This window comes from Lissotriton vulgaris, chromosome 3_1 (genome assembly GCF_964263255.1).
Source record: "Lissotriton vulgaris chromosome 3_1, aLisVul1.2, whole genome shotgun sequence".
NCBI classification, from domain to species: domain Eukaryota; kingdom Metazoa; phylum Chordata; class Amphibia; order Caudata; family Salamandridae; genus Lissotriton; species Lissotriton vulgaris.
In genome coordinates, this window is record NC_141689.1 from 1,420,047,169 (window position 1) to 1,420,061,864 (window position 14,696).

Here is a 14,696-nt window from a genome sequence, read left to right on the forward strand (position 1 = left end):
CTAGCCAATCGGAGCCTTCCTGTTGGTGCATGCATTCATGATTCATCGTGAAACCTCTGCGAAATATCCGCTGCCAGAGATAGCACTATAAATTTAAACTTACATTTCTGAACAACTACTGAACAGATGTACACCAAATAAGCAAGAGGCACTTCTTGAACTGATATCTACCTCTCTGCCAAATTTGGTGTAAGTCCGTTCGGCAGTTCAGGTTGAAGGTGTGGCTAAGGGTTTTAACGTTAATTAACATTACATATCCAACCTTATTATATGCCCCACATTCCCTGTCCCCACTGCACGGATCACCCCCAAACTTTCCATGAAAACCAGGACCTACCTCAACACATTTCTGGGAAAAATTTCTTAAAGACTGGTCAAACAACACCAAAACTATAGCCAAGCCAAAAAAAAAGGTTGTCCTATGGAAACTAGTTCCTAAATATAGCAACCTACTGGTGACCGCCAGTCGGGTAGGTAATTGTGTGTGTGTATGTGTATATATATATATGTGTATATATGTATGTATTTATATATATATATATATATATATATATATATATATATATATATATATATATATATATATATATATATATATATATATATATATATATATATATATATATATATATATATATATATATATATTACCTACTGGCGGTCGCCAGTAGGTATATATAGTTAGGATTTTTTTCTCTATGGGATTTTTGAAAATTCTATGTCTAATAACTTTGGCGTTTGTGGACGGAATTGGCTGAAATTTTCAGGAAAATGGAACATTTTGTTTCTGAGCAGCCCCTGACAATTTGGGGGGGTTTCATCAAGGCGGGGCCGAGAAAAAAGGGGGGTCCCAAAACGCATTTTTCCCATGTTAATTTCCATAGGGCGGTTGGCCTCACTTTTAGCTCGAACAGCTGAATGGATTTGCACGAAACTTGGCAGAATTGTAGGGACTGTTAGCCCGATGTGCCTTTGCTAGGTCTCAATATATGTGCTCCAGTGGATTTTGAGTAATTTAGGTTCAAAAAAAGATATATCTGGGCGGAGCCTAACCACACATCTGATCTGATTGGCTGTCAGCACTTCATCCAAGAAGTGTTGGCAGCCATCTTGGGACCAATATACATGATAGCACCTCATTAAAAAGCATTGTAGTTAATAGAGGGTTTTAGGACTTTAGTTACATTATAAATCATTTGTTGATGGTACCATACTCGTTTTAGGAATTGTGGTGCGTTCTAAGGTGATTTTACCATGTGAAAAAACCTTCTGCTGTTATATCATGAATATTGTTTGAAAGAAAACTAATATCTCATGATTTTCCCACAGTGGTTTGGAAGGGGATCTATAAGCTAAACTGAAAGCATATTTTCTGTAAATTCACATTATCTTTCTCAGTCATGTGAAAATGAAGTCTGACATTCTCAGTAAAACATGTACATCCAACAAGGACAGAGACTGTCAGTTGATTCCTTTATGTTCTACTGCAGCCTCCTAGAGTGTTCTAAAGAACAACTAGAGCGCTACCAGTCCTACTTATTACAAAGGTATGGCACACCTGAAGCCATCTTGATTGGAATAAAGTGGTAACTCTTAAAACATTTAATTTAAAAAGAAACAACATGAGGGGGTATATTTTGCCATAGAAAGTATGATTAGTGCTGCAGAATGAAAAATTAGGGCACATTTTGAGTGACTTCTCAAATCCTTTTCTATTTCATTAAAACATTCTGACATGCAGTCTCCCAAAATGGCCACCAGAGACAAAAGAGCCCAAATGTAGCCCATATATCACCCAGATGTAGCCCAAGTATAGCCCAATGACAGAATGTCCCAGAGTGTTCTAAAGAACAACTAGAGCGCTAACAGTCCTACTTATTACAAAGGTATGGCACACCTGAAGCCATCTTGATTGGAATAAAGTGGTAACTCTTAAAACATTTAATTTAAAAAGAAACAACATGAGGGGGTATATTTTGCCATAGAAAGTATGATTAGTGCTGCAGAATGAAAAATTAGGGCACATTTTGAGTGACTTCTCAAATCCTTTTCTATTTCATTAAAACATTCTGACATGCAGTCTCCCAAAATGGCCACCAGAGACAAAAGAGCCCAAATGTAGCCCAAATATCACCCAGATGTAGCCCAAGTATAGCCCAATGACAGAATGTCCCAGAGTGTTCTAAAGAAGAACTAGAGCGCTAACAGTCCTACTTATTACAAAGGTATGGCACACCTGAAGCCATCTTGATTGGAATGAAGTGGTAAGTCTGAAAACACTCAATTTAAAAAGGAACAACATGAGGGGGTTAATTTTGCCATAGAAAGTATGATTACTGCTTCAGAAAGAAAAATTAGGGATCATTTTGAGTGACTTCTCAAATCCTCTTCTATTTCATTAAAAAAATTGTGACATGCAGACTGAAACATGCACTTTGAATACCAGCAGCAGACGTCCCTGGTGAGCAGTAGCTTTACTACAGTGATCTAATGTGCAACTAGAGTGCTAACATTCAGAATTTATGGCAAATGTGTGACACATCTGAATGCCTTCTTGATGGAACCAAAGTAAACAAGCATTGAAAATGCAATAGATCTCGCCCTCGTTTAAGTTAAAGCCATTCTGTTTGTAATGAGGTGGCTTTTTAGCTTTGCTTTTATTAGTGTTTTTTCAACTTTCATGTAAATAACATGCATCTGTATGCATATAAGTATATGTATGCATGCATTTATGTTTGTATTTATATAGATATACAGATGATATATGTTTATATATGTATGTATATATATATATATTCCCTGAAAAAACCATAGGCTATAGACCATATATAGTTAGGAATTAGCATTTACAAAACCTTGAAAATTCACTGAAAAAACCATAGGTTATAGACCATATATAGTTAGGAATTAGCATTTACAAAACTTTGAAAATTCACTGAAAAAACCATAGGTTATAGATCATATATAGTGAGGAATTCGCATTTACAAAACCTTATTTTACTCACACAAAACCATTGAAATTCCATATATAGTTAGTTGCACTAACTATATATCGCGCACCTGCAATCCACTGCTGATGATGTCACATATTACATCATTCATGACATGGTCAGTGACATCACTGATGACATCACTGATGACAACATCCAGTGACTGTATGTTTCTGTAAAGTTAAAATATGTCTTACATATTGAAGAATGAGTGGATGTATAAGTGTCTGGATGAAGGATTTAGTAGGTGCATGACTGACTGTGTGAGTGAGTGATTAAATGTGTCTCACTGAGTGCATGGGTTAGTGACTAAACTGTCTTAATTTGTGCATCATTATGTCTGTTGTTCTGTAAACTGTTGCATGTGTTGATAAGTAGCTATATGAGTAACTATATGGGTTATTGATTGGTTGCCCAAGTATTTGTATGGGAGACTGAGTGTGTGTGTGGGTGGCTGGGAGGTGTATGACTCTGTGCATAGATGTGTGAGCAGTTGATTCACTAGATGTATGGTTTCAAAAGTGCATGTGGAAACAGCTGTATGGGCGGTTGACTGTGTGCATGAGTGTATTGGTGAGTGAATGGATATCTCAGTGCTACATGTCAAAGTAAGTACATATGTAAAACACAGTACATGTGAGAGTTGACATATATAAATAACTGTGCATAAGAGCCAGTGAATGTGTGAGTGGCTGTATGGATCATTGTGAACTTGTATCAGGGATTGTATAAGAGAGTAAATATGTGTTAGTATATGTTTGAATAAGTAAAGTTTGTATAACTGTATAGTTGAGGAAATGGCGGTGTGATTGATTCTTTGCATGACTGACTAGGTGTGTGAGTAACTCCATGGATGAGTGACAGTCTGTGAGTGTCTGTTTACACTGATTGTATCTAAGGTTATATTAGAGTCTGAAGAGGTTCATCGTATTATCACATGAATGATATCATCAGTGATGTGATCAGTAATGTCAAATGAGATGTCATCAGTGATGTCATCAGTGATGTCATTTGAGATGTCATCAGTGATGTCATTTGAGATGTCATCAGTGATGTCATCAGTGATGTCACTGACCATGTCATGAATGATGTAATATGTGACATCATCAGCAGTGGATTGCGGGTGCGCGATATATAGTTAGTGCAACTAACTATATATGGAATTTCAATGGTTTTGTGTGAGTAAAATAAGGTTTTGTAAATGCGAATTCCTAACTATATATGATCTATAACCTATGGTTTTTTCAGTGAATTTTCAAGGTTTTGTAAATGCTAATTCCTAACTATATATGGTCTATAACCTATGGTTTTTTCAGTGAATATATATATATATATATATATATATATATATATATATATATATATATAACCTACTGGCGGTCGCCAGTAGGTATATATAGTTAGGATTTTTTTCCTATGGGATTTCTGAAAATTCTATGTCGAATAACTTTGGCGTTTGTGGACGGAATTGGCTGAAATTTTCAGGAAAATGGCACATTTTGTTTCTGAGCAGCCCCCGAAAATTTGGGGGGGTTTCGTCAAGGGGGGGCTGAGAAAAAAGGGGGGGTCCCAAAACGCGTTTTTCCCATTCATTTTTCCATAGGGCGGTTGGAACCACTTTTAGCTCAAACGGCTGAATGGATTTACACAAAACTTGGCAAAATTGTATATATGGTTTGCCCGACGTGCCTTTGCTATGTCTTAATATATGTGCTCCAGTGGATTTTGAGAAATTAACGTTTTAAAAAACAGATATATCTGTAACAGCGCTCCGGTTAGCGCTCCGGTTCGCGTACCTGACGCGTAACGGAACTTCGCGAAGCGAAGCTGATTGGTTGTCTGGTGTCTGTCAACATTCGAAACAGTCCGGAGCGGCCGCCATCTTGTGTCTCGGTAGGATCGAGACACAAGAGGTGGCAAAAACAAAGGGGGAAATGAGCATAAGGGGGCAGAGTACATCCTCCCTGACCCCCTAGGTTTGATGAGGGGGCTTTAAAAGGGCTGTGCGGGGCAAAAAAAAAAAAATTCTCGTTTTTTTTTTGCGGGGGGAGCGCTCGGTACGCGCACCGGGAAGTGGTCCGGGAAGCGTAATATTGGGAAAATAGAATGAAAGAATGTTCAAATAATGTATGTATATTGATTTTTCTTTTTTTTTTATTTGTTTTATTTAAGTACCAACTTGTAGGTACCAATGCATAGTCTAAAAATAAAAATACATTGTTTTCTACACATTGGAGATGATATAGTGGAAGAAAGGAAGTAACTATGAGCAAACTTAAAGTTGCACAGTATATTTAAAGTCTAATTTAACATTATAATCAATTTGCTACTAGTTTAAAAAATAAATATAAAAATGAAAAATGTCTCGAACAATTTTTGAGTTATTAAATATAAATTTATTTTTCTGACTTGTTTTCAAAATTAAAAAGAACTTCTAATAATTCTTGGTCAGATTGTGTCTCATTTTCAATTAAGAAATCCACAGCTTCAACACATTGCAGAAGTTCTATGTCCATTGATTCATCAAAGAATTCTGATTCATTATCTGTATCTTGGTTGCATTCTGCAACAATTTCCACGTTATTTTTTTGTTCTCCTTCCATTTCTGTGCTGTAAAATGAATTTTAAAAAAATATACTAGTACAGATAGGGCACTGTTGGGTTTAAGTACAGACAGGTAGTTTGGTTTTTTAAACAGTGATTTTTTCTTTGGGCAGTGTATGGTATCAGACTGGAAGTAGAAATATCAAAAAATGTATGTGAAAAAGTCTAAGTCAATTCTTAATTATACAAGCAAGCCTAACTCCATCCATAACTAAAACAGAGAAGTCTATTTTATTCTATAAGTATTACAGAGGGATAGTATATAACTATCAGAAAATGTTTTCCTAATTAACTTAAAGTACAGAACATACTTCCGTTTTTAAAATAACATCTTACCTTTCAAATAGAAGTTTAAGTTCTCAGTTGAAATGCACTTGATATGCACTTCAAGAAGTAGTAGTCAAAATGGCTGTGTTTCTCTCTCTTTCTTTATATATATTCAGGTACATAGCCAATCAAATGTCATGAAATAATAGAAGATATTGAAAGTAGCATTTTGATTGGTTGTCAATCCTAACACTTCATAAGTGTTTTTGTTAGGTAATTTACCTCAGGATATTTAGTCAGGCCTACAGCATAATTTTCTCAATGGAATTCCATGAAATTTGGGTAAATGGTAGGGACTGCTATGTAGTAGGGCCTATTCTATATTTGCTGAAAGTGTCTGTAGTGGTTTTTCTGTAAATTACTTTCCCACCTTTTTTTAGCGAGCGCTCACCTTTGCGCGCCCCGGTACGCGAACCGGCAGCGTTACGGGAGTCCATTTTGTGTATCGGTAGAATTGAGACACAAGATGGAGGACAAACAATATTCGGAATGGGTAGAAGGGGGCACGGTAGACACATTGTGACCCTCTAGGTTTTCTGAGGGGGGCTTAGGACGCTCATATAGGCAAAAAAAAAAAATCGCGTGGAAAGCGCCCGGTACGCGCACCGGTAAGCGAACCGGGGAGCGTACTTTGGTAAAAAAAAATTTAAAAAGTTAGAAAAAGATAAACGTTTTGAATGATCAGAGGTAGGGTAGCAATGAAAAGAGCTATTGGGTTCTGTGGCTAATTAAGGTACTTGCAAGTAGGTTCAAATGCACAGTTTTAAATTCAGGAGGAATACTCTATTCCCCTCATTGGAGAAGTGCACACCATCTCCTCTGTAGATGTCTTGCATGTTGTAACGCTAGTTATTGTTGTATATTAAACCCATTGTAAATTCTCTCATGTAAGCAGAAACAGATTTATTCACATGTTTCCGTGCTTTCTCAAATTGTGGAAAAAATTGGTTGGACCACTTCCATTTCTGTCATTGGCATATATTGGAATATACCAAGGCAGTTTGGGGAAAAAGTGTCATCAATTGATGAAAGGTGTCCTTTAAAAGCATTTCCAGACCAACCCCAGTCATAGTCCCAAAATCAATTCCACCACAGTGCACTATTAAGCGGTTAGGGTTTGGCAGATGCATAAAAAAATTATATTACAAACATATAACATATATTTTTCATTTAAAAGAATAATACATTTAACAGTTTTTGATATTTGCTATAAAAAAATTGAAATTCACTGAAAAAACCATAGGTTATAGACCATATATAGTTAGGAATTAGCATTTACAAAACCTTGAAAATTCACTGAAAAAACCATATGTTATAGACCATATATAGTTAGGGATTAGCATTTACAAAACCTTATTTTACTCACACAAAACCATTGAAATTCGCATATATAGTTACTTGCACTAACTATATATCGCGCACCCGCAATCCACTGCTGATGATGTCACATATTACATCATTCATGACCTGGTCAGTGACATCACTGATGACATCACTGATGACATCTCAAATGACATCACTGATGACATCTCATTTGACATTACTCATCACATCTCTGATGATATCATTTATGTGATAATACAATGAACCTCTTCAGATTCTAATATAGCCTTAGATACAATCAGTGTAAACAGACACTCAGACTGTCACTCCTCCATGGAGTTACTCACACACCTAGTCAGTCATGTAAAAAATCAATCACACCTCCATTTCCTCAACTATACAGTTATACACACCTTACTTATTCAAACATATTCTAACACATATTTACTCTCTTATACAATCCCTGATACAAGTTTACAATGATCCATACAGCCACTCACACATTAACTGGCTCTTATGCACAGTTATTTATATATGTCAATTCTCACATGTACTGTGTTTTACATATGTACTTACTTTGACATGTAGCACTGAGATATCCATTCACTCACCAATACACTCATGCACACAGTCAACCGCCCATACAGCTGATTCCACATGCACTTTTGAACCCATACATCTAGTGAATCAACTGCTCACACATCTATGCACAGAGTTACACACCTCCCAGCCACCCACACACACACACACTCACTCTCCCATACAAATACTTGGCCAACCAATCAATAACCCATATAGTTACTCATATAGCTACTGATCAACACATGCAGCAGTTTACAGAACAGCAGATATAATGATGCACAAATTAAGACAGTTTAGACACTAACCCATGCACTCAGTGAGACACATTTAATCACTCTCTCATACAGTCAGTCAGGCACCTACTAAATCCTTCATCCAGACACTTATACATCCACTCATTCTTCAATATGTGAGACATATTTTAACTTTACAGAAACATACAGTCACTGGATGTTGTCATCAGTGATGTCATCAGTGATGTCATTTGAGATGTCATCAGTGATGTCATCAGTGATGTCACTGACCATGTCATGAATGATGTAATATGTGACATCATCAGCAGTGGATTGCGGGTGCGTGATATATAGTTAGTGCAACTAACTATATATGTGAATTTCAATGGTTTTGTGTGAGTGAAATAAGGTTTTGTAAATGCTAATTCCTAACTATATATGGTCTATAACCTATGGTTTTTTCAGTGAATATGTATATATGTATGTATGTTTGTGTGTGTGAATACATGTGTGTGTGTGTGTGTGTATATGCATATGAATACATATATATATGTGTGAGTGTGTGTATATGCATGTATATTTTTGTATGGCTGTCTGAAGATGGATGGGAAGCTCTACTCCCTTTATTATACCATAGGCCCCCTAGTTTTTGCTCCTTATAAATAGTAGAAAAGTGTGAGGAGGTTGGTAAGGCAAGGTATCTTGAAGATGCAAATTAGTTTTAAAAGATGCTCCATCACTGTGGTATATAGTAAATAGTGTATTCCAAACAATTTCCACTTAGCAAGAGTTGAATGGCTTAACACACTACATATTCCATGCCACTCTCACAATGACACCAAAGTAAATGAAATCATGAGGGAAACATGAAGAAAATAAGGCTGCATTGAAAGGATATGATAAAATTGTACATCTTGGACATGAAGTATGTGGACCCATAAAGTAGCAGAAAACTCAAAACCACTTTTGTTCCTTTATTTAATTTCTGGATTTATGTTCATTCAATTTTGCGCTATCAATATAAATATTACCTGAAAATAGTCTGATGGAGATGTAATTTAGAAACTCAGCTTGACTTAAATAAAAGCCTAAATCAGTGTATGATTGATGCACTTATTCTCAGTGTAACTGGAACTTTATTTACTTTATTTATAGAAAATTAACATTTAATTAAAGTCACTTTAGTCCCACATCAATCACTCAAGGTATACATTCTAACTCTAAGCAATTCAATCTATTTAGTAAATTAACAGAACTTGATATAGAACCACCTCTCCTGGTCACAGAAAAGCCCATAGCAGTCTTTGATTACTTTATGGGCTCAATGTGTGAAATATACACTATGTACAATTCAACAGCAAATACAGCACGTTGTGAGAATTGTCACATGATATTCTCAATAGTATACCTGGTAATCTTGCACTGGCGCAGCTTTCCAGAAATACTACTGCGAATGTTGGAGAATTAAAAAAAAAGTGAAAGTACGCTCAGGAGGAGATCAAAATCTACACCTTCACTTGTATGTTAATTAGTTAATTGTGCCCAAGGTATTTAAGAATTAGGATGATCACCTGTCACCATTATGAGGTAAACGGTACCAATTTCAAGAGCACCTGCATCAGTCACTTCAAGGGAGAATCTTGTGCTGTTACTTATTAAATTAATATTTAGATTTTTGTCTATCTTGACCTGGAAACCCAACCTAGTGCTGCCAGCAAACTACCCTTTTACCATTTGACTTCTGTGATGTTTATCTGAGCTCTCCTTCCAAAGCCTTGAACAAAGTTCAGGAATTACTATACAGTTCAAATACATTGTTGATTTATTTTGGGTTTATTCACTTTTATGATACTTTATGCTTTTTCTCCAGCCTCTATGATTGTGCCTTTATCCTCCTTAAAACCTGCACACACAACAGCCATATAGCACTGGATCTCCTGGTTAAAGAACACATTCTTTTTAAGGTAAGCCTCTTTTTTTCCCTTTTTGTTATGCATACAGGAGCTGCTCAGTTATTTTCCCTTTTTCTGTATTTCCTGTTTATTCAAGCAAGATCATTTGATGCTCTCTTTAGTGAGGCCTAGCTGATCTATCCATAGCCGCAAAGTTCACAGCCCTTCTTCCAGTGCTTAATTTGTGCAGATAGTTGTGGGTTATGCAGGTTTATCAGGACCTATGTTTTATCACTAGACACTGAGCCTGAGCAACAGAGAGGAAGATAAAAAAAGTGAGAGAGGAGTAAGAAAACAATAGGAAAATAGTGGCAAAGGCAGAAAAGAATAGTAATAATTGGTATTGTGCTCCAATGTTTAATTTTATATGATACAAAGTATGCCCAGGGTTTGTAAGTTAATTGCCTCTACTGGACTGCAGCACCTTTTGTGGCATCCACTACAGAGGCAGTGCAAACATGGCTTCAGGCCTACCATTGTAGCCTAACTGTAACAGTGTTAAAACTGCAATTCAATCAGTCAAATTATTTTGACAGGTCAAAACCTCAATTTTAAATATTAATAAGTCTTCCCTATATAGTAAGCCTTGAAGCCTACTAGTCAGAGTGCATGGTATTTAAAAGTAGGGCATGTAGAAATGTAATGTCTGCATGTTCTTACTGTGACTAGCACCCAAGAGCTATTTTTACAATGGCAGGGCTAGCCGTTCTATGTAGAAAACCAAAGCACAACTTAAAATATTAATACTGTATCTTGGGAATAGAACCAGCTAGAAAAATCACAAACCAAGTATTTTAATAGCTATTAAAAATAAGAATCCGGGGTGAAGTTGGCTTTTTAAGAAAAGTCAAGTAAAAGTACCTTGGGGCACACTTGAAAGGTTAAAAGAAGCAGGAAGCAAAGAAAATTCTTGTGGATCAACTGTCTAGTTGCTCAAGGACTCTGCTTGTGTCCTACCTGGGTTTTTTGTAGGTACAGGGGCTACCTTATACTGTATTTTAGTGTTAGGTGTGGGAGGACACTAATATTACCATACTACATTCCCCACACATTCTCAGCCCTCAGACACCAAGTTTCATCATCTTAAAAATGCACAAAGTGGATAGGGAAGGCTTTTACCCCAGCTGTTAGGGCGTGCTCAGAAGCAATTCCCTCCCACTAGCTTGTGACATGAATAAACATAGCATTTCCAGGCACCCACTTCAGAGCACTTCCTGGACCTTTGGAAGATCCAAAGAGGATTGGACCTGATGCTTATAATATGAGAGAGGTCCTAAAGAACTGGACGTTATTCTGCTTGTACCCAGCGCAAACAAGTGGACTCTAGGGGTCTGTTGGCTGACCTCCTGTATGGTTAGAGGGAGACAACAAGCTGCAGAAGGCCTTTTTTTGGAAACACCCATCTGCCCCGTGGCAACTAAACCCTTCTGTTGCCCTCTGCCTGACATCCAGTGAGCCTTTAAGTGTTTCTCCTGAGGTTCTGTGGTATTTTAGAAGTGTACTCCTGTAGTGGATTGAGATTTGAAGGACTAAGGCAGTAGGCAAAATCTTTGACCAGAACAAATCTGGTTGGTCTATGTGACCCGTGTGCAATCACGGTCAGCCTCAAACTACATTTAGCTCCCGGTCTAAAGTGACCTTTTACTAAGCATGGGCGGAAAATCCGTTTCGCTCGCGGATTTTGCGGATTTTCGGTAAATTCGCAATCCGCGAGATTTGCGAATCTCCCGCCAAATCCGCGAGCAGCGGATTTTGCTCGCACTGTTCGCACTGTTCGCGTGAGTTCGCACCCCGCGAATAAGTGCAAAATTGCAGAAATACGATCTTAGCAAAACTGAAACTACTTACCAGGTTCAAAAGTTCAGGCTCATCATTAGTAGCCATTTCCTGTAGTGCTTCCTGAGGGGCCCCTCCAGAGTTCAGTTGCCAGTTGCAACTATTATGTGACCCTGCTCTGAACCTCAGAATAGTTACACATATGCCACAAAGGTCCTGAATTACAGCTAAGGGAGACAAGCAGGAGCCAGGCTGGAAGTTCAAATCCATTAATCAGCCCCTAATTCATTATTGTCAGTTGGGGCAGGGCAGGTGTTGTAACTAATATTGCAACAATGAAAGCACTTAGCAAGTGCAAAAGATCACTAATCCGGAAGCACTAAGGAAGCAGGTGCCAGCTAAAAAAATATTCTGTGACACATTAATCAGCCCCAAATTAATTCAGGTCACTTGAGGCAGGGAAGGTGTGCTTGCGTTGCCATAATAATGTACACTGACTGGACAACCAGAGGGTGCTGTGATGAAACAGAGGGTGGCATGGGTGGGCCAGAGGGTGGCATGAGTAGTCAGAGAGTGGCAGTGGTGACAGAGAGTGGCAGTGATGAAGAAGAGTGTCCCAAACAGGCTGGACACGTAGAAACAACAAGTTCGCGAAACTTGCAACCCGACAGGTAAGTTCGCAATTTGAGACATTGTACAAAACCCTCGCGAACTGGCAGAAACCCGCGCAAACACAAAAAAAAAAATCCGCAAATTCGCAAGAATTCGCGGATTTTGCGGATTGCGAGTTCGCAAATCCGCAAAGTTCGCGAACGCGAGATTCGCAAAATTCGCCCATGCTTACCTTTTACTAGTCAAATCAAAATAACTGTATTCGGTTTCAGAAGCCATAAAAGTTCATAAAATCAACATTACAAATTATGATTCCAGTGACCTATTTACAAAGCAGCATGAAATGTAATTCATACAATTCAGTTGTTTAAAAATAAAGGATTAAAGAAGTACAATACTTAAAATTCAATCTTTTAATAAATATGCAATCTATGTTACAAGGCACTTAATACCACGACAGTGTGCAAACCCTCCCCCCATAAAAAACATCAGTTCTTAGGTTGTGTGGAAGAGAATTACATTGTTTGGTTCAGCTACAATCACTAATACCGTTTCCCATAGCCATTGTAACTTTAATGTAGTGGAAAACCCTAGTGCATATATCATAAGGAGCCAAAGAGTGTAGGTAATTAAAACCTTAAGTATAGGAACGTAGCCTAATTTTTTTAAAAATTGGAACAAACACATTTCCTCTTGGCTCATTATAGAGGTGGCAAAATAGCATAAAGTGTAATGTGCTCTGAACTGCCAATTTATTGCAAGGTGCCAATTTATCTGCCCACCCCGATTGTTTCAGGAACGCCACTAAACAATGCAGGGTAAGTAAGCGAAATCTTGTTAGATAAAATCATGTCTGTACATTTGTGGCGAATGTTAGATAAAATTGCTGCTGGGCAGGGAATAAACTCGGGAGGACTGTTGCCTCGGGTTCAGAGCGGCGTATAGTCGCCCCTGTAGAATGCGCCTCTTTTATGATATTTTTTGCATATTAACACCTTCAATGCTACAGTGATTCATCTTGGATGCTGCACTCCCTTGAATCCCATTGGTCATGACGAGCTCAGCTCATCATGAGCACACGAGCAGTGTACTGCATGACGAGCTGAGCTAGTCAGGAGCATGGAAGGTGTTAATGAATGCCAGCTGGGCAATCAAAGTAGTGCGCCAAACCTAGCTTGTAAAGGTTACCTCTCTGGAAAACACAAACTGCTCAGACAACCATGTTTTGGACCATAATAACCGGGGGCCGATGTCTATATGATCCTCTATAAAGTCAAGCCCCAGCTCATGATGGCAAAAGATTGTGGGGGCACTATTTGGAATCATCAGTAACCTTTTTAGAAATGTATTTTCCATAATTTGTAGCTGGCAGTTGTTATGGTAACATCACACTCCTGACCCCTATGTTGCAACAGGCACACATTTGGCTTTGTAAAGCGTAACCAGCTCAGTCACTGGTTTGTGGCCCAGCTTACAGGCAAAGAGAAAAAGCCCCTCAACAACCCTGCCCACATGCTGCACCCTTGCAGTAACACGCGATTCCCAATTCATCCTGTTAGTAAAATATTCCCTAGATAATTAAAATTATTAAATTTTATCATTTCTCCTATCCCCCACAGCGCATTTTCTAGTTTTGGTCATTTCTGGGCCATACACCATAATATATGATTTAATAAAATTTACTTTTAAATCAAGTGCCAGCATAAAATCAGTAAATGCATTAAGTAATTTTTGGAGGCCATTTGCTGTCGGTGCCATTAATTTGGTGTCATCTGCATATGAAAGAAGCTGGACCTCTGTGGCGCCAATGTATGGCCAGTCAATTTCTTTGTCTGATAAAAAAGCCTCTAGGCCATTGCTATAAATTAAAAAAAGAAAGGGGGCAAAAATACATCCCTGCAGGATACCTTCTGTGGAAGCTATGGGCCTGGGTTTTCCCCTTGTGGTCCGTATCTTATAATAACAGAGGTGGAAGCATGGAGGCTACGAAGGAGAGAAATCAAAGCTTCCTCGACTCCCATTTTCCCCATAAGTGCCCACAGCTTCTCCTGATTTACAGTGTCAAAAGGACTGGACAAGTCCATGAAGGCCAGGTGGATAGAACCCTTCCTGGCCCTCATGTACTTGCCCATAATCGGGGACAAGTTGAGGCACTGTTCAGTGGTGCCCATCCCCCTCCTAAAGCCATACTGTGTTCTTGCCATCACCTCTGCATCAATCGCCCAGGTTTCAAGTCCGGCAAGGACAACCCTTCCCAACAGCTTCACTGTGGCGTCAATAAGGGAAATTGGCCTATA

The 14,696-nt window shown here is 38.2% G+C and overlaps 1 long non-coding RNA gene across 1 annotated transcript in view; it reads left to right on the plus strand.

Annotated features, from left to right (window-relative positions):
- The window catches only part of LOC147727981 (uncharacterized), a 624,876-nt gene that overhangs the window by 224,427 nt on the left and 385,753 nt on the right, over window positions 1-14,696 (plus strand). The window contains exon 2 of the long non-coding RNA XR_015309353.1: window positions 9,930-10,023. This is a non-coding gene — a long non-coding RNA (uncharacterized LOC147727981). The remainder of the gene's footprint in view (window positions 1-9,929; window positions 10,024-14,696) is intronic.